This window comes from Colossoma macropomum, unplaced genomic scaffold, assembly GCF_904425465.1.
Source record: "Colossoma macropomum unplaced genomic scaffold, Colossoma_macropomum, whole genome shotgun sequence".
NCBI lineage: Eukaryota > Metazoa > Chordata > Actinopteri > Characiformes > Serrasalmidae > Colossoma > Colossoma macropomum.
The window spans coordinates 6,206,376-6,229,534 of NW_023494803.1; the positions used below are offsets into that span (position 1 = coordinate 6,206,376).

Below are 23,159 nucleotides of genomic sequence, written 5' to 3' on the forward strand. Positions count from 1 at the left end.
TCGCAGCAGGAGCTGGTGACCATATCCTATAACGTGTCATTGCGTCTTTTGGCCGCCAGAGGGCGACAGAGTACTGCTGCACTGAGACTACAGGATTCCGTATGGTTCATTCTGCTGTCATGTATTTGTGTTGGCACAAAAGTAATAAAACCTCAAAGTAATAAACTCATACATGAGTCCCAGGCGTCCTCTTTGTCCATTTATTGGGTATGAAGGGCCTTTTAAAGATCACAATGATCACAAAGATCACACAGTCCGGGGGGGTAGTGGTTATCAGCTGAGCCCCCCATGCGGTTTACAAACACTCACTTCCCCTCAGTTCATTGTTATTCACTTCTAGATCCCCCTCGCTGATCTCCGTGCCTGCCTGTGTTTATTTTGCCTTTGTTAGCACTTCAAGTGTTTGGGCAGGTTCTCAAGGCCGCAGCACCTCGCCCAGTCATTGACCACCAGCAGTATATTCACACTAATTTCACCCACTAAATTCAGTAATGTTAAAGAAGAGGGAACACGTTCACGCTCATAATATGTGGCAAACATTGCAGAAAAAGTGAAAAAGAGCTGCAGTTTAAATGCCAAACACTGCAATTTAGGCCTGGTTTTGTTAAATGTGTAATTTCATCTTCTGGCCGCCAGATGGCACTGCACTGCAGCTCACTGAGGCTCGGGATGATGCTGCTGCATTCATTATTTTAAGCTTGTTTAAGATTATTACATCACTGTAACAAAAGCAATACGATAGCAAATCATTTTGGGTGCACTCGCTAACAAATAGGGTTGTTCACTCCGGGGCTGGAGTTGGGAAATACTGGTTTAGGTACTTTTGCCATTGTTTAGATTTTCTCAATTTATGTGTAAAATTCTAATGTGCATCTAATTAATCTAATTAAACCTCAAGATAATATTTATGCAAGCTTACACATGTCATACACTTTTTTTATTGAATGTGTAATTGCAGGTACTGACCTCCAGAGGGCAATAGAGTACTGCATTGCAGCTCACTAAGGCTCAGGATGACTAGAATACCTGCACACTTTTGCAGATGCGAGCTCAAGGTGCAAAACACAGGGGGTCCAGGGTGTCTGGGACCCTCTGAATGTCTCAAAATGAAGATTCTGGAGGTCCTTGGAAAGTTTCTCTTGTTGCTGATTTTTGCACAGTAAATAATTTTTAGTCATGCTTTATACTTTATACTATTATTTTTTAAGAATAATCATTAAAAGTGAAAGACAATTGAGAATTGAGAATTATTAAAATAATAATAATGTGGCATCCACCACAGGATGCACTGCTGTGGGGAGCTTAGGGGGTGTGGCCATACAAAGTTGCTCTTAAGGCATGCTGTACTCCCAGTTTAGCAGGGGTGATTGGGGTTGTTCTTGTTGTTGGTGGTGGTGCTTATTTGTAGCATAGTTGTGTTGCTTGTAGAATTGTGTCCAAGGTTTCGTGAGCGTGTGCTTGTAATCCCTTCTGGTATGTCATGTCCTGATGGTTTAACCCCTCCCTGTGTTTCTAGTCTTTGTAAAGACTTGCTGTAGAGATGTCTGTTTCAGTAATGAGCTTTTGCCTGGTCGTCTGGTTCTTCTGTGCCGACGCTACACTGGTGTCAGAAGTGGGATGTGGCTTCTGAGTTTGAAGAAAGCGAAAAGTGTATCAACAAACACGAAGGCAGACAGCAAAGAAGTCATAACCCGGAGGAAAGGGTACCAAGCGCTGCGCCTAACCAACGCCCCAAAGCCCCCATCCCCCCCCCGCCCTGGGGTACACCATATGCTTTGTTTAAAAGGGACATTTGGTGTTGTTGGTTATTTGTAGTGTAGTTGTGTTGCTTGTTGAATTGTGTCTGAGGAGGGTGGGTTTTTGTGAGTGCCTGCTTGTCGACCCTCCTCGTGTTATGTGTTGGGGTAGAGCTGGGCTGGGCATTACTGGTCATTGTGAAGACTCGCTGTTGAAGTGCCTGTTCTAGTAAAGAGCATTTGCCCTGCGCGCAGTGTCATCGGGTTCTTCATCTACGGTACAATAATTATAATGCACGCGCTTAACGACGGGCTGAACGGTCCGATACTGTGTGTGCGTGCGCGTGTGCGCGCAGATGTGCTCCAGCTGTTCACGCAGCCACCTCACCGGTCACGTGCTCCGCCCTGGAACGCGTGTTTGTGTGGAATGCGATTGAGCCGCACTGTAGCCAATCAGAGGCGCGGCTCGAGTGTCTCCACCAATGGGCGCGCAGCGGGAGGCGGGCTCGCTCGCGGATCGTTTTGCAGCCATGGGAACGCGGAGAGAAAGTTGCAGTCCTCAGAGGAATGGAGAGAGAGAGAGAGAGGGGATTCAGCGGACTGCTAACCAAACTGACCCTGTGAGCAGCTTCAACTGACCACTCAGTCACCCCAGGAACATGGTGAGTACACTGGGAGGGTGTCAGTGTTTGGGGACGTCTTTTAGCTGAAACTTCAGTCTGAGTTTGTAGCAGGAGCCTCAGAAAAATGGAGAGAGGCGAAGCTGAAGTCAGCTTATTATTCGCCAGCTTCTTGTTCGAATTTTCCCGGTCCACCTTAAATAGTGCGGCGGTTACTGTTGTAACGCTGCAGGCGCTAGAATGTAACTGCTGCGCCGTTTAAGGTGGACCGGGAGAATTCGAACAAGAAGCTGACGAATAGGAAAACAACTTCAGCCTCGTAACTAATATTTCATTTACAACTAAAATTTACGGCAAAAATCCGAAAACATGATCAACTTGACCCTAAAAGTGTCCGTTTTAAGTGGTTTAAGTGGCTCTTGAAATTCCCTCAGAGGGAGGGAGGGAGTTGCTAAGCTAGTCAGGATGAGGCTCAGTTTGGATCCTTTGACTCTCTCGACCGTTGACAGTTTTAAAGTTGTTGTTTTCTTTCCATACAAAGTTGTAGGATATTTTTAGTATAAGCTTCAGTCTGAGTTGTTGGTGGTGTTTCAGAGAAGTTAAGGGAGTTTTAGCAGTCTGGCTGTTTAAAGTAGTTGTTTAAAGGGGAACTCCACCGATTTTTCAAAAATTCTACATGCTTTAATGGCTAAGGTGTAAACAAAGTCATTCAGAGTGGTTTGGTGTGAAATATTAGTTCAAGAGAAAGATACTGAGACAAAATTGTTCACAATGGTGGTGATAGGAACCGGGCGTCTGAGAAGTTTAGTAACTTTAAAAAAATTCCCTCACATAAAGTTATTACACAAAATAGCTAGATTTATGCCGCCTGATGTCTGATACATTGTTTTGTGATGCAATTTTGGCTTAAAATGTATTTTAGTCCATTTATTTTAATCCATTCGTGGCGGAGGGTCACTTACAGGGTGTTGAGGGACAAAATAGTCCCTCCCAAAATTTTCCCTCCCTTAATTTTTCAGATTTCTGACTATTTTACCATCATCAACATCACATATAAAAACTCAGAAGATGTGTAGGTTCACTGGTGGTTTTGTATAGTAAATAAAATGGGTGTATTTGTGTTGTAGACATGGTGACACCTGGTTTCTATCAGCACCACTGTTAAGAAATCTGGGTCTGCATGTTTCTTTACAATGAACTTTTACATCAAAGCACTCTGAATGACTCACAACGACTGAATTATTCAGAAATTTTGAAAAAATTGTGGAATTCCCCTTTAATTCACCTCAAAAATAGTCTGGAAACACAGCGGTCGGCTTTTGGTGCTGTTTAAATTTGGAGTTTGTAGGAGTTGCTAAGCTAGTAGGGATCAGGCTCGCTTTGACTCTCTAATTCTGTCTTTCTCAGCCACAGACAGGCCTCTTATAACTCACACACTTTAATTCTGTCTTTTTCTCAGCCATCAAATGCTTTAAAATGTCCTATTGACATGCATTTTTATTTGCCTGTGTATTCAGTGGTGTGGAAAGTCTTCTACCTAATGAGCTGCTGCTGCCGACTGCCTTTTTCTCAACTACTGACAATTTTAGAGTTGTTTTCTTCTCTTAAAAAGTTCGAACGGTCGGCATAAACCTCAGTTGGAGTTGTAGGAACATCAGAAAAGTCATCTAACAGAACTTTTTAGAGGTGAGGAATTGGATGTAATATTTCACTCACCTCAAAAAGTATCTGAAAACACAACAAGAGCACCCCAATGGGTTTTGTGGTGGATTTCAAACTCTTTAAAAGGGGAATTCAACTGATTTTTCAAAATTTCTGTGTAATTCAAGTTGCGATTGAGTTTTGAGTTGAGATTTAAACGAAGTAAAACTGTGTGTTTTGATGTGAACTTGAAGAGAAGCTTCCTGATTCAGATTTCTTTACAGTGGTTGACGGGAATTAGGGGTTATGATTTATACAACACAAATATAGCCGTTTTATTTATTACCCAGAGCAATCAGCGAACCTTCACCTGTCTTCTGAGCTATATGGAATGTTGATAAGGGTAAAATCTGACTTTTCATTTAAAAATATATGGTTTAGGCCAAACCTTTCTTAAAACTATCATAAAACAATGCCTCGGGCGTTAGACAACATATTTGTAACCATGTCATACACAAGCTTTTTTGTGATATAGTTTTTAGAGGCATTAAACGCTGTTCATATCATCGCCGTTGTGAATAATTCTGACTCTGTAATTTATAGAATGGTGCGTAATCATTTAATAAGGCCTGTTCTTTCTGTATCCTGATTAGCAGTTAAAGTTGTTTTCTTTAGGAAAGTTTGTGATGCTGACTTTAAAATTTCACTTAAGCTTTGGTTTTAAAATGTGAAGGAGCAGCTTAGCTACACAGTTACTGTACATTGACCATAGGATTAGTTTCAATGGATACAAATAGGTACAACTCACTATTTACTTCTGTTCTTAGACCCCTAACAACAGTCCGTCCATAAGTACCCTGTGGGTTGGTTATGTATTTTTATGGTAGCCTGTCTGATCGTATTCTCTCTCCCCTGTTCTTCTTCTTTGCTGATGAACGTTAATATGTAGTCATTTCGAACTCAAATCCAGAGCAAAAATATCCCTTATATAGGACAAAAAACGTGTCATACACGTCTGCACCAAGGGGCTGGACGATGGTCTACACACCTGAGTGAATATTGTAACTCAATAACAGTTATTTTGTGACTTAGCTGTATTTTTTTGTAGCATAAAATGCTTGAAATGTGTTATTTACATGCATTTTTATTTTTTAGGTCTATGTATTCCGTAATGCAGAATAATATCGTCTACCTAAAGAACCGCTAAAGCCTTGTCAAAGTTTTGTCAGCCTTGATGAGGGTGCATGTTGCAGCAGGTGCATGTTGCGTGTCCTTCAGTGGCACATTAATTCAGTTTCAATGCCATGCTTGACGTTTGTGGTTTTTACGTCCTTCATTCAGCAGCCTTTACTTTGTTTACAAGGGAAAACTCACTCTCAGCTACTCTGAATTCTCTCCACGACCAGGACAAACACCAGGACAAACTCTGTTGTGGGTGTTTGTCCCTCTTGGTAATACGTCTCTGCACCTTTTCTGCCTCGGTCTCAGAAAAAGCAGTCTCTCAGTCATGCTCTGATGTGGAGCGTTCCAGGAATGTTCGTTTCAATTACGCTTCCTCCATCTCACCGTTATTTTCCAGGCACGCCGGTTTCCTCTCTCCCGGAGCTGCCGTGCTTTCAGGAATCCGTCGGCCTGAGGGCTCGCCATTCCTGATCTCAGGTTTAGATACGTGAGCGGGAGATAGACAGAGGGAGAGCTGTTTGATGTGCTCGTGTATTGTCTGGCGCCATGCTTGTCCGACTCACTTTGCATCAGCGTGAGGCAGAGGCCAGATTTGCTCCCGCTGGTGCTGATTTGCTTAGCAAATAGCAGAGCCCTTTGAGCCTGAAGTCCCCCCCCGCCCGGGGTAATCTGTTCTGTAAGTAAAGGTGCTAACTCTGAGTTTATAGACACCCCTCTGCCACAAATCACAGCCCTGAGCCTACTGTTCTACAGGGGTTTGATTTGTTCCTGAAGTCCTGGAGAGCCGCAGTGTATAGTGCTCCAACACATCTGGTTCAGGCCTAATTATTAGGGCTAAAGGCAGGTTTACACTGTGCGGTAATCATCAGGATAATACTGTCACAGACAACAATCGCAAATGGAGAAAGAATTCTTTGATCCTCAGTCAAAATCGGTGGTCTTTCAATGTTTATTGTGACTTTGGCCCAAAATCTTGTGCTGTGACACCCATCTAAAGAGTGTGTGAGCTGAAAATTTAAAGTTAAAAACTTCTTACAAGTTTAGGAATATTAGCTTGTGCTATTAGTCTGGCCCCGCCCTCAGTTCACATAAAGAGTGGCCTGCAGTGAAATAGCCCAGCTAGGTACTGCTTAGTGGACAGAAAAATTAGCCTACTGACCTAAAGTTCACTTTGGGGAATGAACATTCCATGCTGTCCTTTTTCCCAGCCAAGAACAGCTTCAACCTCTCTGTCTTCGCCATTTAATGTGTTTTGATTCAGCCAAAGCATCGCCACTATTGTAGGTCCTTGTTTTCTTTTTTGTTTTTTTGCTTGCATGGTCCTGTTTTTCAGCAAATAAAGAAAGTGCCTCTAGAATTTCATCATTTTCTGACATCGTAATCTATCACCAGAAAAATTGTTCAATGTGATGTGCATCATAAGTGAAGTCGCACAGTCTGGCATGGAGTTTATCTGTAGCATCTCTGCAGTGTGATGTGCAGTAAACATGCAAGACAGCTTACAGTCAACTGATCGCTCTCCATCCTCTCACCCTCGTGGAAAAAAGCCTCTAGTAAGTAAATAACATAGTTTCAGAAAACAGTGAACTACAGAGCTTATAAGTCCTTTCCACTTTAAACTGTATCTTTCATTTTGCTATATTTGGTGCTAAGAACATTTTTAAATACTTTTTAAAGCTTCACTAAGTAAGATTTTGAAGATTCGGAGACCTCTCTGGTGGAAATGTGTAATTGCATGCAGAGCAGCATTTTGCATCTGCAGTTGTGCTGCAGCCTCCCATGAGTGGATGAAACTGATAATTGCGAGTGAACCCCTTATTCTCCTGGGTATATTTTGTTTTTTCCCTCTGAATTTACATGCCTGAATCATAAGGCAAATTATTCAGTAACTGCATGAAATAACTGTAAATTTCTATTTAAATTTATTATTTTGTAAAAGTTCCCCTCAAATTAACAGTAAATGTGTTTTATGATCACACATATTGCTATATGCTTACATTTTACTGCTGAAAGCCAAAAATCTTAGACGCTCTTTGTATTTTTTTATAAAAATCATTTTTACAGAGCAGATCACTGAAGAGACGCCATCTGTTTATAGTTTATAGCCCAGATTTGTGGAAAAATGGGTCGACTTTCAGTAGAAAAAAAAATAGTGAGTTCAGCTTCTTTTATTATAAGGGTTTAAAAAGAAGACAGTTACAGCTCTCATATGACCCCCACCTTTTGAATGTAGCTTATGAAATATGAAAGTTATGAAGTAAAAAACATGACGAGGTGCGTTTTGAGTTAAAAAGGTTAACAGCGTATTCAAACAGAACTCAGTCAAAACCTGTTGCAAGTTTCTTCCAAGGATATAAGTGAATTATCTACTGTTGTCATCATATCTTCATCAGTATAATGCTGATTTTGCATTTGAGACCTAAACATTTCCAGACCTTCTTTCTGAGCCTGGTTTGAAAAACTCCCACGAAATCCATCCTGACACCTCAAATGATTATTTCAGGCTTTACAGGTCAGCTCGAAGCAGCACACGTACATCATATTTTAACTCGTTTTTCTCCTGACTCAGTAACACTACTTCTTTTAGTTTTATATTAACTAGCAATCTTTTTTTTCCACAATTTGCAATTTTTATCTGCAACAGTTTTATTGTGATACAATCAGACAGTGTAAATGTGCCTTTAGTTGACTGCTGCCATGCTGGTTCAGAAGCTCTTTGTGAATTGAATCAGTGAGGGCTGTGGCAGAGCAGGAGTCATTAAGTACTGAATTTCAGAGCAGTGATATAAAAGGTGGTGAATTAGTACGTGTAGAAATATGAAAGTGAGAGATGGAAAGATTGAATCAGTTGAATCATATTCACCCTGTCATGCTGCTGTCAGCGTGGCTTGCAGTAACTTGAATGCCTGCACTGCTTCAACCCTCAAGGCATACCGTCATCAGTGACCTGTGGCCTGCAAACTCCTAGAATCACTTACAGCTACAGTTGGTGGAAGGTCATTTTCTTATACAGCTCCTAAACTTGTAAACAGTGTTTCAGAGAATATAAGAAAATCAAAATTCATAAGTATTTTTAAAACCAGATTAAAAGCAGCGTAGGCCTAGACGTATTGAGGCTGTCTCTTGTTTGCGAGTGTGCTATTGTAATTTATTTATTTTTTATTTTTTTGGATTATTTTGTAAAGCACTTTGACATTTTGGACCAAAAATGAAAAGCTTTATAAATAATATATATACTTTTTTTTTGCTATTTTATTTTTGACAGCTTTACACAATTCTGGCAGTATTTAAATCGGTTTATATTGGCTATGAGTGCCCTTGTATGTTGGAGTTGGAGAATCATCCATGCATCCTCCATATGTTTTAGGTTTAACTCGGGTGTGTACACAGTTCCACATCACGGTGTGGGAAGCTGTTGTTTTTGCTCAGTTTTCTCACATCGCTCTTATCCAATCCTCTGGAGGTCTTATCTGCTAATTGCTAAAGCTGCCATGTCCAGAGCGTAAGTCAGTCTGGCCTGACAGCCGATGTTTCTGAGACCCCTTGAGAGGCGGATAAAGAACACGCAAAATTCTCTGAATGCTGTCACGTGCGTTTTGAATCCCACTGGTTTTCTGAATCAACACATTACTTCTTGACAAGTGGACACATAAAAGCAGCACCTAAACCTTCACAGCAGAACCAGCTTTTGTACGGTGCTCATATAGGTGCGCCGGCTGGCTGCTGTCACTGATTTGTCATAGGTGCCATAGAAGTATTTATTCAGCATTTTAGATTGTTCTCTGATGTCTACATAGATGTGACTTTGTTGGGGTGAAAAATGCCCAGATGCAGTTTTACACACCAATTTACATCCCTATGATTGGGCCCTCGAATAAAACATGCTGTTTTTACGTGAGCTTATTAATAATCTGAGGAGCTCTGCTCTGATTTGCTGGTTTACAGCGAGGCACCGCGATGGCTCATACAGAAGCAACATGTCGAAATACACAGGCAGTTAGCTATGATAGTTACTTGGAGCTCACTAGTAGCTAATGTTACCTATACTAGCTGCTGTAGGTTACTAGTTACTCGATCTCGACAGAAATACAAAGGAGATAAAAGTTGTTATCTCACTATGAGACCTCTAATGTAAGATGATCTGACTTCAACTGTCAAAAAGTGGTTAAGATCACACAGCATGGCTGCTACTGACAGGTTGCTCTTGGGGTTGTGATGCTAATAAAGTTTAAACTGCCCTTCTGTCTCTTCAGTGTCAAATGCAGAGCGAAGCTGCTCAATATTATCCCAGGTTTGGGAAACTGTGTGGAGTGAAATGTGACCAGCAAACTAACAACTTTGAATTAAAGTTGTCTGGGATCCTGTTAGAGATGTGGGAGCTGAAGTCTCCAGCTTGCCAGCTTCTTTTGTGACGTTTCCATTCCTCCTTAAAAGGTGCTGCAGTTACATTCTAGTGCCTGTACAAGCTGTAGCATTTAAGGTGGAACGGAACGTTTGATTAAGAACCTGGAGAATAGAAAGCCAACTTCAGCCTCGTTTAAAGACCAACATCATCTGAGCCCGGTGACAGTTTGGTTCTTTGTGAAGGGAATGAAAAGTGCTGACATCCCTTCACAGCCAGTGAACACATTTCTGCACACAGTCTGTAGTTTTCATTGCTGTTGCTTTATTGTCATTGTTTCATTCTTTACAGTACCTGCTGGGCTCTAATGTGGGCTGTTGTATGTAAATTTTGGGGACGAAAATAAATGAAGAAGTAACAGTATGAATTTTGGACAGTTTAGAATTTTGGAGTTGTCCAGTTTTACCGCTCTCTTTTGCGTGTGCGAGATTTTGCATTTGAAGGAGGACAACACTGAGTGCGTTTACATGCACTCGATAATCCGATAACTGCAGAAAATCAGATTTCATTAGTAATCTGATCAATGAATTTACATGCACTTGAGTAATCAGATAATGGGGAAACTCCAGGTTTACTTGAGTCAGGCAGTTAATTAGATTTCTGCTTTGCAACAAGCCAATAAACTGAGAGAAGAAGACGTGACGTAAACATAATATAAAACTCAAACTTCATGACGTGGCTTTTTTCGTGCCACTTTACCTGATAATATACACACAAATCACGTAGAACATGAAAAATATTTTAACCTTCATTTTGTCAAGCATGTCGTTGGTTTCAGCGTTGTTAGAAAAATGTTTTGCTGTGTCTCGTGGCAACGCTGCTCGCTTATTTCTGGTACCGCCGTCTGTTTTCACACATGCACAGACTGAGGAACCTGGAAGAAATCAGAGTAAGAGTTTACATGCACTGAGAAATCTGATTACTGAGCTCAAATCCAGCTCTCTTTATCAGATTTCTAGACCTTACTCTAAGAAATCGAAGTATGCTGTTTACATTATCATTTGAATATTTAGATAACAGCAGAAATCTGATTATGATCAGTTTATTGGGTGCATGTAAACACACTCAGTGTTTGAGGTTGACGGTATGTCGGTTCCACATACCGAACTCTCCTTGTTCAACTCTGCCAATGTCAATATAGTGTTCCATTCTATGGCTCCTTTAAGGAGAGATTGTTTTCTCCTGATATGAATGTTTGTGGGCTGGAGTGTTGAACATTTTTTACATTCTACATTTGCTAACATTTCCGTAATCACTGTGAAAGCTTTGGAATATGTGCTGTGGAGTAAGAGGGTATGGTGGATGGTGATGAGCTCAGTGGTTCTCACCAGGGATGAGTCAGTATGATTTTTTTCTATCATCTCATCTGTGACCAAAAGATAATGTTGCTTTGCAAGTTCAGGCCGTGCCTCCACATATGATGGTGATAAGAGGGGAGACTGTGACTGAGGGAGAGAAGAGAACTCTGAGAACTTTGGTTGAAGTTTCTGGGCGGCTTCTACTTGGAGATAGAAGACTGGAACCCCCTGTTTTTTCAATGGTGGTGTGACGAACATAGGACTGAGGAACGGGAAGGAGACGGGCTGGTGTTGGACATTGTGGAAACTGAATCACAGTAAGTGGAAGGTAGAAGTGGGATTTGATAGGGTGATATTGGTAAACTGGTAGGTACAAATGAACTCTGAAATCATGTCACTACAAAAAGACTTTGTTAATATTTTACTATTTTTTTTATGATTAATTTCATGATGTAATCAAAAAGCTAGCTCACCAGTCAGTCCCTAATTAAAACCAATGTTTATCCTAAAAGCCAGAAGAGGACAGGGCACATCAGCAGAGCGATGTGTCTTCTTTTTCTGCCTGAAAAGGCTAAAAAGAATCAGACAAAACATGGTTCTTCGTGCTGGAGAAGGTCTGAGATATTGTGTCTCGGAGACAAGATGTTGCCTTTTGCTGGATGTCATTATGAATCATTGTTGGACGCTCTAGACATGGATAGGCGGATCTATTTAGGGCTGAAAAAAGGTGTGTTTTATCTTATTTATTTTCTCTTAGGATGTGCACTGTGTAATCCAAGCTTGGATTTGGCTGGTTATGGAGTGTGTTCATTCCAAACTTGTAAAGGCACGAGACGCTACATGCCCATTGATTAGTTCAGTGGTTGCACCCATCTTTGTCTTCAGCCTACAGCATGATAGCAACAAGCGTATCTGAATGGCTTCGTCATGCTGAACTGTACTATATATATTGGCGATATCTGGGGTACAGTGAAAAAAGTCATAAAAAATGTGTTGACCGTTCTGTGATGTGGCAGCGGGTTTGGTGAGTGACCTGTGCCTCGAGGCTACATGTTTCCACCGAAAGGTTTTTTCCACACCCCGTATAATTACAGTTATTACTGCCAGGCCCAGACTGGCATTGATTGCGCTGCGCCGGTCAATGCTGTTACATAGTAAAATTATACTCTGCAAGCACCAGTTAAAGGAATAGCTCACCAAAAAGTCACATTTTTCACTAACCCTAAAGGCATTGAACCAGCCAGGCTAATATAGTAGTAACTTCAGTTGCTGGTGCAAAACTAAAGAAGCAAACTTCTGACGCCAGATAAGCCTTGTGCACTACTACAGTGGTGCGTTTACGCAGATATGATTTATCTTTTTTATAAGATTGATTTACAATATAAACACCTGGACATGACCAGACCTTGGAGAGCAAAGACTTCACATTCGTCCAGTCGAGAGTCGTATAACCAGCATGCACTTTTATGTGTGAAGTTTTCTGCTGCTGTTATAACTGCCACAGATAGAATGAACATGATCCTAGCTTGAGCTGTATATATATATATATATATATATATATATATATATATATAAAAAACGATATTATTTAACATCATTATATATATATTATAATATGTTACACAGTATATACACAGCACAAGCTATATATAATATATAAGAATATATTGTTATATATATTATATATAGCAACGTTATATATAACAGCTGTATATATAATATTAATGTTAACGGCCACATTTCAGTCCAAGAAATCAGTTACCAGTTTTAGGTCAGTTATATGGTTTTATTCTCATCATTTCATTATTTTGATGAGTTTTCAGCTTTCACGCTCAATGTATGGCTCAGTCTACCAAATTGGCTTAAAAAAGATGTTTCAAACATATATTTCACAGTTCAAAACACATCAGACTTTTAGCTGCCTTGGACTTTAGACTCAAATCCTTTTGCATTGATTTACCTTATAACTTAATTCTGTTTATTTTGTTAAAACAAGTGACTGAACATACCATTCTGTTTCAGTGGTGACAATTTTAGCTTAGCTCAAATTTTGAGCAGAACTCTAGCAGACACAGCTTTGAACACACAAAAACATAGTATTTTTTCTTCAAACTTAAAAAAATGATTACTTAATTTCAGGAAATATGTATTTTGATAGTGACAATTCTTAATGTGACACACTGATTTCACTTTATTTATTTTTTTGACTTTGGGACACATTTACACTGGGGTCAGAAGCCTTTTTCACTGCATGGCACCGGCTTGACTCTGCTCGCTTTTTTTGGTTTTCCACTAGGCACATCTGGTACCTGGTATCTCCTGCTGGGTACTGTTTTGATACCACCTCCATCGATGTTCCAAGTGAGCTGAGCCGATACCAAAAGGTGACATAAAAACACTACAGATTACCGATTGGTTAGAGAGAATCACTAAACATATGCTAACGCTAGCTACCAGGTTAGTGTACCCTCTTGCGTCGCCTTCGAGCAACCAGAATCGTCTCGTCATGTGAACTCTGTAGTGTTTCCCAAACTCTCCTGTTTTTTCAGCAGTTTTATCTTCTTGCCATCATCCTCCTCTCGGTAGTTTAATGCAGCATCGCTACGATGACCAGCTACATTGAGGGGGCACAACATCTGCCGTGGAAAACGAAGTAGCTGGTACCAAAAGCGAGTACAGTCAAGTCGAGTCGGCCCGTATTATGCAGTGGAAAAGCGGCATAACTGCTCACCGTGTGGCCATTAGGGACCCTGTATTATATATTATTTTGAGTTGAAATTTAAGGGTTAGGGTTTGGGACAGCCTCTTCCCTATTACTATTGCAATTAATGCTTTGGGTTTTCATACAACCCTGTTTCTGAAAAAAGTTGGGACAGAATGCAATGATGTGCAAATCATTTAAACCATAAATTTAATAGAAAATAGTGAACATATCAGATTGAGATGAGAAATTGTACTGCTTTCTGAGAAATATATGCCCATTTTGAATTTGATGTGAACAACATGCTTCAAAAAAGTTGGGATGGGGGCCTGTTTACTACTGTGTTGCATCACCTCTTCTTTTAACAACACTCCGTATGTGTTTGGGAACTGAGGAGATCAATTAATGTAATTTTCAAAGTGAAATGTTTACCATTCCTGCTTGATACAGGATTTCAGCTGCTCAGTTCAGGGTCTCCTTTGTCATATTTTTGGTTTCATTCCAAATGTTTTCAATGAGTGACAGGTCTGGACTGCAGGCAGGCCAGTTTAGCACCCGGACCCCTTTAACTACAAAGCCATGCTGTTGTAATATGTGCAGAAAGTAGTTTAGCATTGCCTTCTTGAAATAAACAAGGCCCTCCCTGAAAAAGACGTCATGTGAATGGCAGCATATGCTGCTCTAAAACCTGTATATATCATTCATCATTATAGGTACCTTCACAGATTTGCAGGTCAACCACGCCATGTACACTAATGCACACCTATACCATCATGGATGCCGGCCTTTCAACTGTGCAGCCAGATGGTCTCTCTTCCATAATTTCCATAAAGAATTTCACATTTTGATTCGTCAGACAACAGGACACTTTTCCATTTCGCCTCAGTCCATCTTGAATGAGCTTGAGCCCAGGGAAGGCGGCAGTGTTTCTGGATGTGTGGTTTCTTCTTTACATGGTAGAGTTTTAACTTGCTTTTGTGGATACAACAACGAACTGTGTTCACAGTCAGTGGTTTTCAGAAGTGTTTCTGAGCCCATGCAATGATTTCCACAACACAGTGGTGTCTACTGACAATCATCTGTGGTGCAAAAAAAAAACACAGTGCATATTTACATTTACATTTACGGCATTTGGCGGACGCTCTTATCCAGAGCGACTTACAATTTGATCATTTTACGGCAAATGCAGAATTTTCTTTATTACGTGTCATAATTCAGTGACAAGTCTCCTGTCAGTGGTGAAAAGTGCATGTATGCATGTGTGTGCAAGTGTGCTCCGGTCAGCTTGGTGTGACTGCTGACAGTTGTTGTAGCTGCAGTGGTTTCTTCTTCAACAAGCAAGAGAGTTATCCTCTCTCTCACTCACTCACTCTCTCTCTCTCTCTCTCGCTCTCTCTCTGAGTTCAGTTCTCCCTGAGGTATGTGTGAAATGAAAGATGATGTGGAGAATGTGGGCACAGTAAACTGAGAGCAGTTTAGCCTGCACAGTGTTCTCCACCCCATGTCATAAAACAGGGACCGCCCGGCTCACTGTGAGAGAGAGTGAGAGAGAGAGAGAGAGAGAGAAAGAGTGAGAGAGAGAGTGTTAAAGGGTCCATAGCATGGAAAACTTCACTTGCTTTTTCGTATTAAGTTTTTAATGTGTTTTAATGTGTTACAGGATTGTAACAGTTCACCCCAGTTCAAGCTGTCTTTAAATGGAAACTAAGCTGCAAAAATGGCTCAATGTTTTTGTGATGTCATAGATACACCAATTCAGCCTACAGCAGTTTAGCCCCGCCCATTCATATTGAAGTTATAAAGAGTGTTCCAGCCAGGGTGGCTTTTTGAACGTGGCACAATGCAGGGCAATCAGATCTGAGGTTATTTACATATAGTCTTATGCACATTTTTGGGCGCTGCTGGTCAGATTCCATGTTTTGTTAATTTTCTAAGTGAAAATAAGTTAACATCTTCTACAGAGAACACATTTCTGCACACTTTAATGCACAAGTATTTATCATACTGGGGGAAAAAAACATAAAATGTGCCCTGTGCAAATGTTTTGGTACATTTTTTTATTTTATTTTTGTCCTCAGTATGTTAAACTTAATACATTTATAGAAATTGAGCTCTAAAATTAGCAGCCATATTTAAGTTTATTCCCTATAGGGGATGTGTTAATTTAGTTTCACTTAGAAAATCAACAAAACATGTAATTTCACTGAGCTTAATAAATTATAAGGGCTAAAGTGTTATTAAGAAAATGGTAATGCAGAAATGAATTATGATTTTTATTATATAAACCCAAACAATGGCATAAGTGAAAAGGAAAAAATAAAATTAATTAAATATTGTAGGACATGGGCCTATTAGAGAGGGGTGGGGGGGGCAGTGCCTGGAATACAGTCTGAACAAAAGCACACTACAGAAGAAACAGAAAGTTCTGACTGTCTGTGAGAACTGGGGAGAAAGAGAGACGGATAGGAAGAGAAGAAAGAAAAAACTCTTTGTCAACAGGAGAGGAAGAAGAATGCAGAGGGGAGAGAGAGATGGTGAGAGCGAGTGAGTTGGAGGGGATTTTAGTATGCAGTAGCTCTCTGTCCCTTCTAAAGGGCTTTGTCATCCTATTCACGCTCTCTGTGCTGGGATTGGCTCTGAGGTCACGCTGCAGTCTGTACAGTAGGGAGAGAGAAGTTCAGCAGAGACAGTCAGGAATGGATCTGCTGAAATAGTGACGCAGCCACTTCATACTGTCGCTGTACAAGAGTGAACTGACAGGTTTTATCCTGAATTTACGTTTATGTTGACGGTAGAAAAAAAATGATGTTCCATGCCTTATAGCAGAATTGGTGTAGTCACAGTGGTTCACGTTACGTTTTGCTGTGGCTGACGGCAAAATTCGGGAAACAGAACTGTCAATGCAACGTTCTGCTGAACACTGCGCTGCGCTAACTTTGCCACTGGCGGTTGCAGAACTTTTGTCACTGCTCCCATTAAAAAATGCATAATGTCCAGTTTATTATCGTCCATCTACCATCATAATGTAAACACAGCGTTAACAGTTTTTGTCTTGGTACTGTCAGGCTTTGGTGATCCAAACACCCAGTTACATGGGCTGTCTGATGTATATTGTCTGCTAAGATTTGGGCTGATGTTTAACCAAACCTAACAGCATGGACCTTGTGAACTGCCTGTAGATGAGGTAGACCAGGGGTGTCAAACTCAACCACTAAAAGGGCCATATTAAAAAATCTCAGCAAATCCGCGGGCCGGCAAAACAAAATAGGCACTGAATACTTACTCAGAAACACACACACACATTTCCTAAACCGCTTATCCTTCTGGGTCACAGGGGGTGCTGAAGCCTATCCCAGCGGTCATTTGGGCAGAAGGCAGGATACACCCTGGACAGGTCGCCAGTCCATTGCAGGGCAGACAGACAGACACACACACACACACACACACACACACACACACTCAGACCTCGGGGCAATTTAGCATGTCCAGTTAATCTGACTGCGTGTCTTTGGACTGTGGGAGGAAACCGGAGCACCCGGAGGAAACCCACGCAGACACGGGGAGAACATACAAACTCCACACAGAAAGGACTCTGGTTGCCCAGCTGGGGAAAACAAACCAAGGCCCTTTTTGCTGTGAGGCGACAGCGCTACCCACTGCGCCGCTGTGCCGTCCACTTATTCAGAAATAATTTTAAACAAAAATAAATTGTTTTAGGTAGTTTTTTTTTAAACTACTAACTAGACACCCGGCATCTTTCCTTTTTTGGTAACTGCTGGCCCATGAATTGTTGTTGGGGGAAGCGGATCAGAACACACACTATGTTGCAATGCATACTGCGGACTGTAGTGCATCTCAGGGTGAAACGGGCTGGTAAGAATAGAAAATTAAAATAATTTCGCAGACGGAATAGGGCTGTGTCACAGGCCTGACTTGGCCTTGTGTTTGGCACACGGGAGTTAGACCAGTCGGAAGCAACCAAACATCTGTGTGCTGTTAGCATGACAGCACAACAGCTGGCTGTCTGTCACACTACATTCCGTGTTCAAGTGTTCAATTTATAGAAAGTAGGCTAATTGCAATTATTCTAGATTTCACAGATATTCAAATTCTGATTTCTGCCAGAAAATAAAAGCTAAAAAAGCCTTTGTTTATGTTGTATACATGTCTCTGAAACATCCACACAGTCCTGTTGAGCCAGAAAAGCAGAGTTTTCCCAGCTTCATTCCATTTTAGTTATAATTAGGATTTTTTCCACATCTGACTTTGGTTATTGATTTTTTGTAATGATTTTTTTTTATATTTGTAGTTGAGTTAACACCCTATGTAACCTAATGAGTGCATTATATTCTGATACCTTCACGCTATGGTTTAATGAAAAAGTAAAGCTAAATTCAGTTATAAACGGTATCAACTCCCAAATCACCCACAAACTGCGGAGCACAAAGACGTCATCAGCCATGTTTCAGAGACCGTTCTGCATGCACAGTAAATAAAAACGTTTTTGCTTGTCCACGTGAAAACACTGAAAACAGAGCTTTCAGAAATCTCCACCCTGAAGAATGTTTTCGAAAAGCCGCTTTCGGGCAGACGGGAGGTGAAAACGCAGAGAAAAAAACTTTTAATAAAAAAATTTGGATGGGATACATGCGAACGAGGCCTGAGAGAGATGTTTCCTTTGGCTCTTAAAACGTTCCTAAAGACAGCTACTGCCAGAGATTCTAGCAGAGACGATTCTCTGTCTCTCTCTTTGTCTTAGAAGTCGAAGGAATGTTAATTCTCATCTTTTCTCCGTTTGAGAGCCTTTTTTTGAAGAGGCAGTATCTCTTTAGAAACTCACAGAAAGTGCTGTTTACTTGTGCGCGTGGTATTTTGTTCAGCCTGAAACAAATTCTCTGCATTAGTGCGAATCCGTAAATGAGTGTTTCCTTCTCGAGTGCCCTGTTGCGCTCCAGCGACTTGTTATGACATGCTACACCAGCTCTGTCATCAGCACGTTTCCTTTTCGAGCACGTGTCATCATCGTTGTCCTCCTCCCTGTCTTTGTTGACTCTGCTGATCCTGAAGGAATGCTCTCAGACTGGAGGTGATCTTGCCTGTAGTGGAGCTGCGCTGGGGAGCAAAGCCTCTTACACCTCATTCACTTATCAGATGCTTTCAGCCCGGTTCTTTCAGAGGAAGCACACCGAGGACATGTAATCCAGCTAGAGTTTAAGGTTTAAAAGAAGACAAAACAGAGATTACAGATTTTGATGAAGATATTCAGCCGTGTTTGATGTGACGTAGCACAGAGATGCAATGCTAAATTATATGTGACCTAAACTGGACGGAGAGCTCTGGTTAAAGCCAGTGCTTGGACACAAGTGTGTGATTTGGTGGTCACGCTAACAGTGGCTTATGCAGGATGATGAACAAGAATAAGTACTTCTTTTTTCCTTCAGTGCCTGTGATTGGTAGCCAGCAGGACAGGTAAAGATGACCTTTACCTCACTTGTTGAATTTGCTCACTTGTTTGTTTGGTTTACAGTACAGCCATTTGAGGTTCCTGAACTATACTGAGAAGCAGGACATCACTGGAGAAAAAGCAAGAAGAGCTGGGTCATTCTACAGAAATGTCCACTTTTCTGTCTATCCATAGGAGTCACTGGTGATACCAATCTTCATTGGTGTTCCACATAAGAAAGGAAACACCAGAGACATTTTTAATGAAAAATGCGTTTTACAAACCACATGTTATCAATCATGGAATATCCACTAAAATATGTAAATAAATCCATTTGTATTGTATTTTTTTTACATTTACCTCAGAATAAAGTCGGTCACACCAGTGACTTCAGCTAAGAGCTTCATATGAAATCATGAGCTAAATGAGAAAATCTCTGATAACTGAAAGACACAGTGGACTCACCATGTGCTTTCCTTCATAGATCTTCAGAAAATAGGTAAAAAGAAGTCAAGTGATGTCATCAGTGTGATTTTTATTTCAAAGTAAGAGATTTTTATGTCACGCAGTAACACCAGTGACACGACTCCTAGGGACCACAACTTTCATTATATATTTTTTAATATTTATTTGGCATTTGTTTTCTTAATGTCATTTGATTCATATATTTCATAGTCATGTATAGATTATTGCAGTTAAAATGGCAGAAAAATTTGTTTTTTTTACCTCAAAATATGGCCTTACCTTTACACATGACTGTACGGACAAGCACTTCTGTGGTGCCTGGAATTCTAGGTAATTGGTTTAAAAACCAATATTGCTAAATTGATGGCTGATGAAGGTGTAATTGTTAAAATAACTTTTTGTTTTGTTTGAAAATATAAAGAAATTGTAACACTAACATGTTTTTAAGTGCAATATATCTGTAAACGCTAGGGACACAAAAATGGACGTTTCTGTAGAATGACTCAGCTTACTCAGCGCAGATTTGTGTCCAGGCTAGCTCCTCAGCGAGCAAGTCACTTATGTCTCAATGAACGTTACGTCAGTGTATAATTGTCAGGTTTGATGTTGTAAACCAGATAGTGAGGCCCCTTTATTACGTGCGCTGAGTGTGGGCAGTATGTCAGTTTGTTACTGTTATCATGATGTAATATATCACATTGTGTTTTCATACGTATATTATGGTGTCTTCAGGACTTCTAGAACACTGAACAACTGCATATATTGTTAAAGACTGTAGTTTTAGGCTGACTTTACACTGTGAAAGTTTCAGGCAGCTTTAGTTGCATGAAAACAAAGCATTTGTACATTTGTAATTATGTTGCATGCAACTGACAACATGCATGGAAGTTTCACTGTGCAAAACCAGGCTTAGGCTAGACTGACATGGTGAAACTTGCATGCAACTTTAGATGCTTGACACCTACATGAAACTTAATTGCACTTTACTCAATGTAGAGCATCCTGCAACTCAGTTGGCAACAGCCACAACAATTGCGAGTGTCTCAACTTTGTAAAAGTTTCGTGAAACAGCGAATCAGTATGTATTGACAGTATGTGCTCATACGTGATGCATCTTAGAAAATGGCTCTTCCTCACTAATAAGCACATTCGCCTCTAAATGCTAGCAGTTAAATGCATGAAGTCATTGCACGTTTTTATTTTCTGCTTTTCTGACCCAAATTTAGGCCTTCACCTTGGCTTTCCTGTCCCTTCCTCCTCCTCCTCGCATGGTTTTGGAGCAGTTGCTCGTCTCTCAACCTACCACAGCAGGGCAGAAAGGCTTCAAAGAGTCTGTAGACTAAACAAGCAGTTAGCGTGTTTATAGCGTGTCTCTCTCTCTCTCTCTCTCTCTCTCTCTCTCTCTCTCTCTCTCTCTCTCTCGTGTCTGTGTTATTTTACGCAATTACAGTTTCTGACATTTTTTGCTATGTTACAGTTACGCTCTGCGTGTGATTTGAGGGGGGATGATATGCCCAAATATCACAATATTTGAAGATGTTTTTGTGATACACAGTTTGTATGGCGGAATTTAGTTGTCTATGTAGTTCGACACCGATCAGGCATAACATTATGACCACCTCCTTGTTTCTACACTCATTGTCCATTTTATCAGCTCCACTTACTATATAGGTGCACTTTGTAGTTCTACAGTTACAGACTGTAGTCCATCTGTTTCTCTACATACTTTGTTAGCCCCCTTTCACCCTGTTCTTCAATGGTCAGGACCCCCATGGACCCTCACAGAGCAGGTACTATTTGGGTGGTGGATCATTCTCAGCACTGCAGTAACACTGACGTAGTGGTCGTGTGTTAGTATGTGTTGTGCTGGTACGAGTGGATCAGACACAGCAGTGCTGCTGGAGTTTTTAAGCACTGTGTCCACTCACTGTCCACTCTATTAGACACTCCTACCTTGTCAGTCCACCTTGTAGATTTAGAGTCGATAGAGACGATAGCTCATCTGCTGCTGCACTGTTTGCGCTGGTCATCCTCTAGTCCTTCATCAGTGGTCACAGGACACTGTTGGCTGGATATTTTGGGTCGGTGGACTATTCTCAGTCCAGCAGTGTCACTGAGGTGTCCTATTGTCTTTGGGGTTATTTTGACCCCATTTAATGTTTAACGTCTCTAAATCATTGATTGACCCTTTTTGTTTCATATTTAATCAGTTTGCCCAATTTATTGGGGACAACTGAGTAAACATATAATTAATATGATATGTTTTCAATGTCCTGTGCACATTTTGTACGCATCAGTGTTCGTGGTCAGTTTGTTTTAGCTGCATAAAACATAAGAAATATCAACATTTTACACATATTTGTTTTGAACAATACTGAGGTCCCTATGACGCAATTTTATAATCTTCAAAAAACCTCTCTGTGCTTTAGCGCTCTAACCTAACATAATGTAAATGTTAATGTAAATACATAACCAGAGCTGTAGTAGTGCAAGAACCACTGATAGTTCACACCACTTGAGGGAGGAGAAAACAGAATTCCTACCCGGACTTTATTTCCCGGAGGTGTAAACTGCTGAGGTCAAATCGACCCCAAGGATAAACGATTAGTAAAGATTAGTAGTAAATTTGAAGATAACAGGAGGACCATGTGTAAAATTGTAAGAACATCCTACCTCCTTTAGTTATTGTCCTGGTAGCATCCGTAACACTCGTACTAACAGTCTAAAAAGGTCAGTCAAAAGGTTTTCATTTAAAAATAAACCAGCTGTTCAAGATGCTCACTGGAGACAGACATGCTGAAGTGAGCAAAAAAGGATTCTGCAAACCATGTTTTCATTAACCAAGCAGGAAAATTGTTTGTCAATTGACATGAAAACTTTCTGCTTTAATGTCTAATAAGGTGGAGATTTTCCAGCTAGCTGTCAACATCCAAGTTAAGAAAGGCTAACAAGTTAGCTATCTGATCTGACATGCTACTGCCTTTCTCACTGCAGGTTTGTTGTAGTTTTGTCAGCTTTTCCTTAGCTTGAAGTAGCATTTAGACACAACTGTGATTCACTGAGAAGTGTGTCGATCATTATTTTGCAAACTATCAGTTCGTCTAAATCTGTCTTTTCATGTAGTTCGGTGTTCTAGAAGTACTGATGTTTAATTTTATTGTTGTTTTATTGTTTTTTAGGGCTGCTTTTTTGTCAATGAATATGGTAAAATGTATAAACCAGTAATGGCTACATGGTCACAACAAATCTGCATCATCATAAGGAACTTTCTTTAAGGAATTAAATGTATATTTATTCATTGTTGTAGGCCTGTATTGAACTGTACTGTATTCATATGTTTGTTGCCTGGCTGAGAAAGAAAAAAGCTGTGCAGAGTTCTCCACTAGTGGGCGCTGTCATCAGCCAAATAGCTTTCGATGAATAAAAAGAACAGTGCTCCACATCAGTAACACTGTGTGTCCTTATTTTGCCTTACAGTGCACAACAGTGTGCTTGTGGTTCAGATGTAAGTAACTGTTAGTATTTCATTATTTTTATTTTGCCCATCAGTGAAAGGTGCTTTTGTTTTTATTTGTTTTTATCTTTATTTTTTGCTATTTTCTTATAGTTGTATTTCTGTTTACATGCAGCACATCCAGCCAGAGGAAAACTTCTTTATTAATAATTTCCCA

At 40.5% G+C, this 23,159-nt stretch overlaps 1 protein-coding gene across 4 annotated transcripts in view; it reads left to right on the forward strand.

Moving 5' to 3' along the window:
* Window positions 1–2,279: 2,279 nt before the first annotated feature.
* The window catches only part of arhgef10 (Rho guanine nucleotide exchange factor (GEF) 10), a 153,032-nt gene continuing 132,152 nt past the window's right edge, over window positions 2,280–23,159 (forward strand). For all 4 annotated transcript variants that reach the window (XR_005008541.1, XR_005008542.1, XR_005008543.1 and 1 more), the window contains exon 1: window positions 2,280–2,398. The gene's annotated coding sequence lies outside the window, so the exon portion shown is untranslated. The remainder of the gene's footprint in view (window positions 2,399–23,159) is intronic.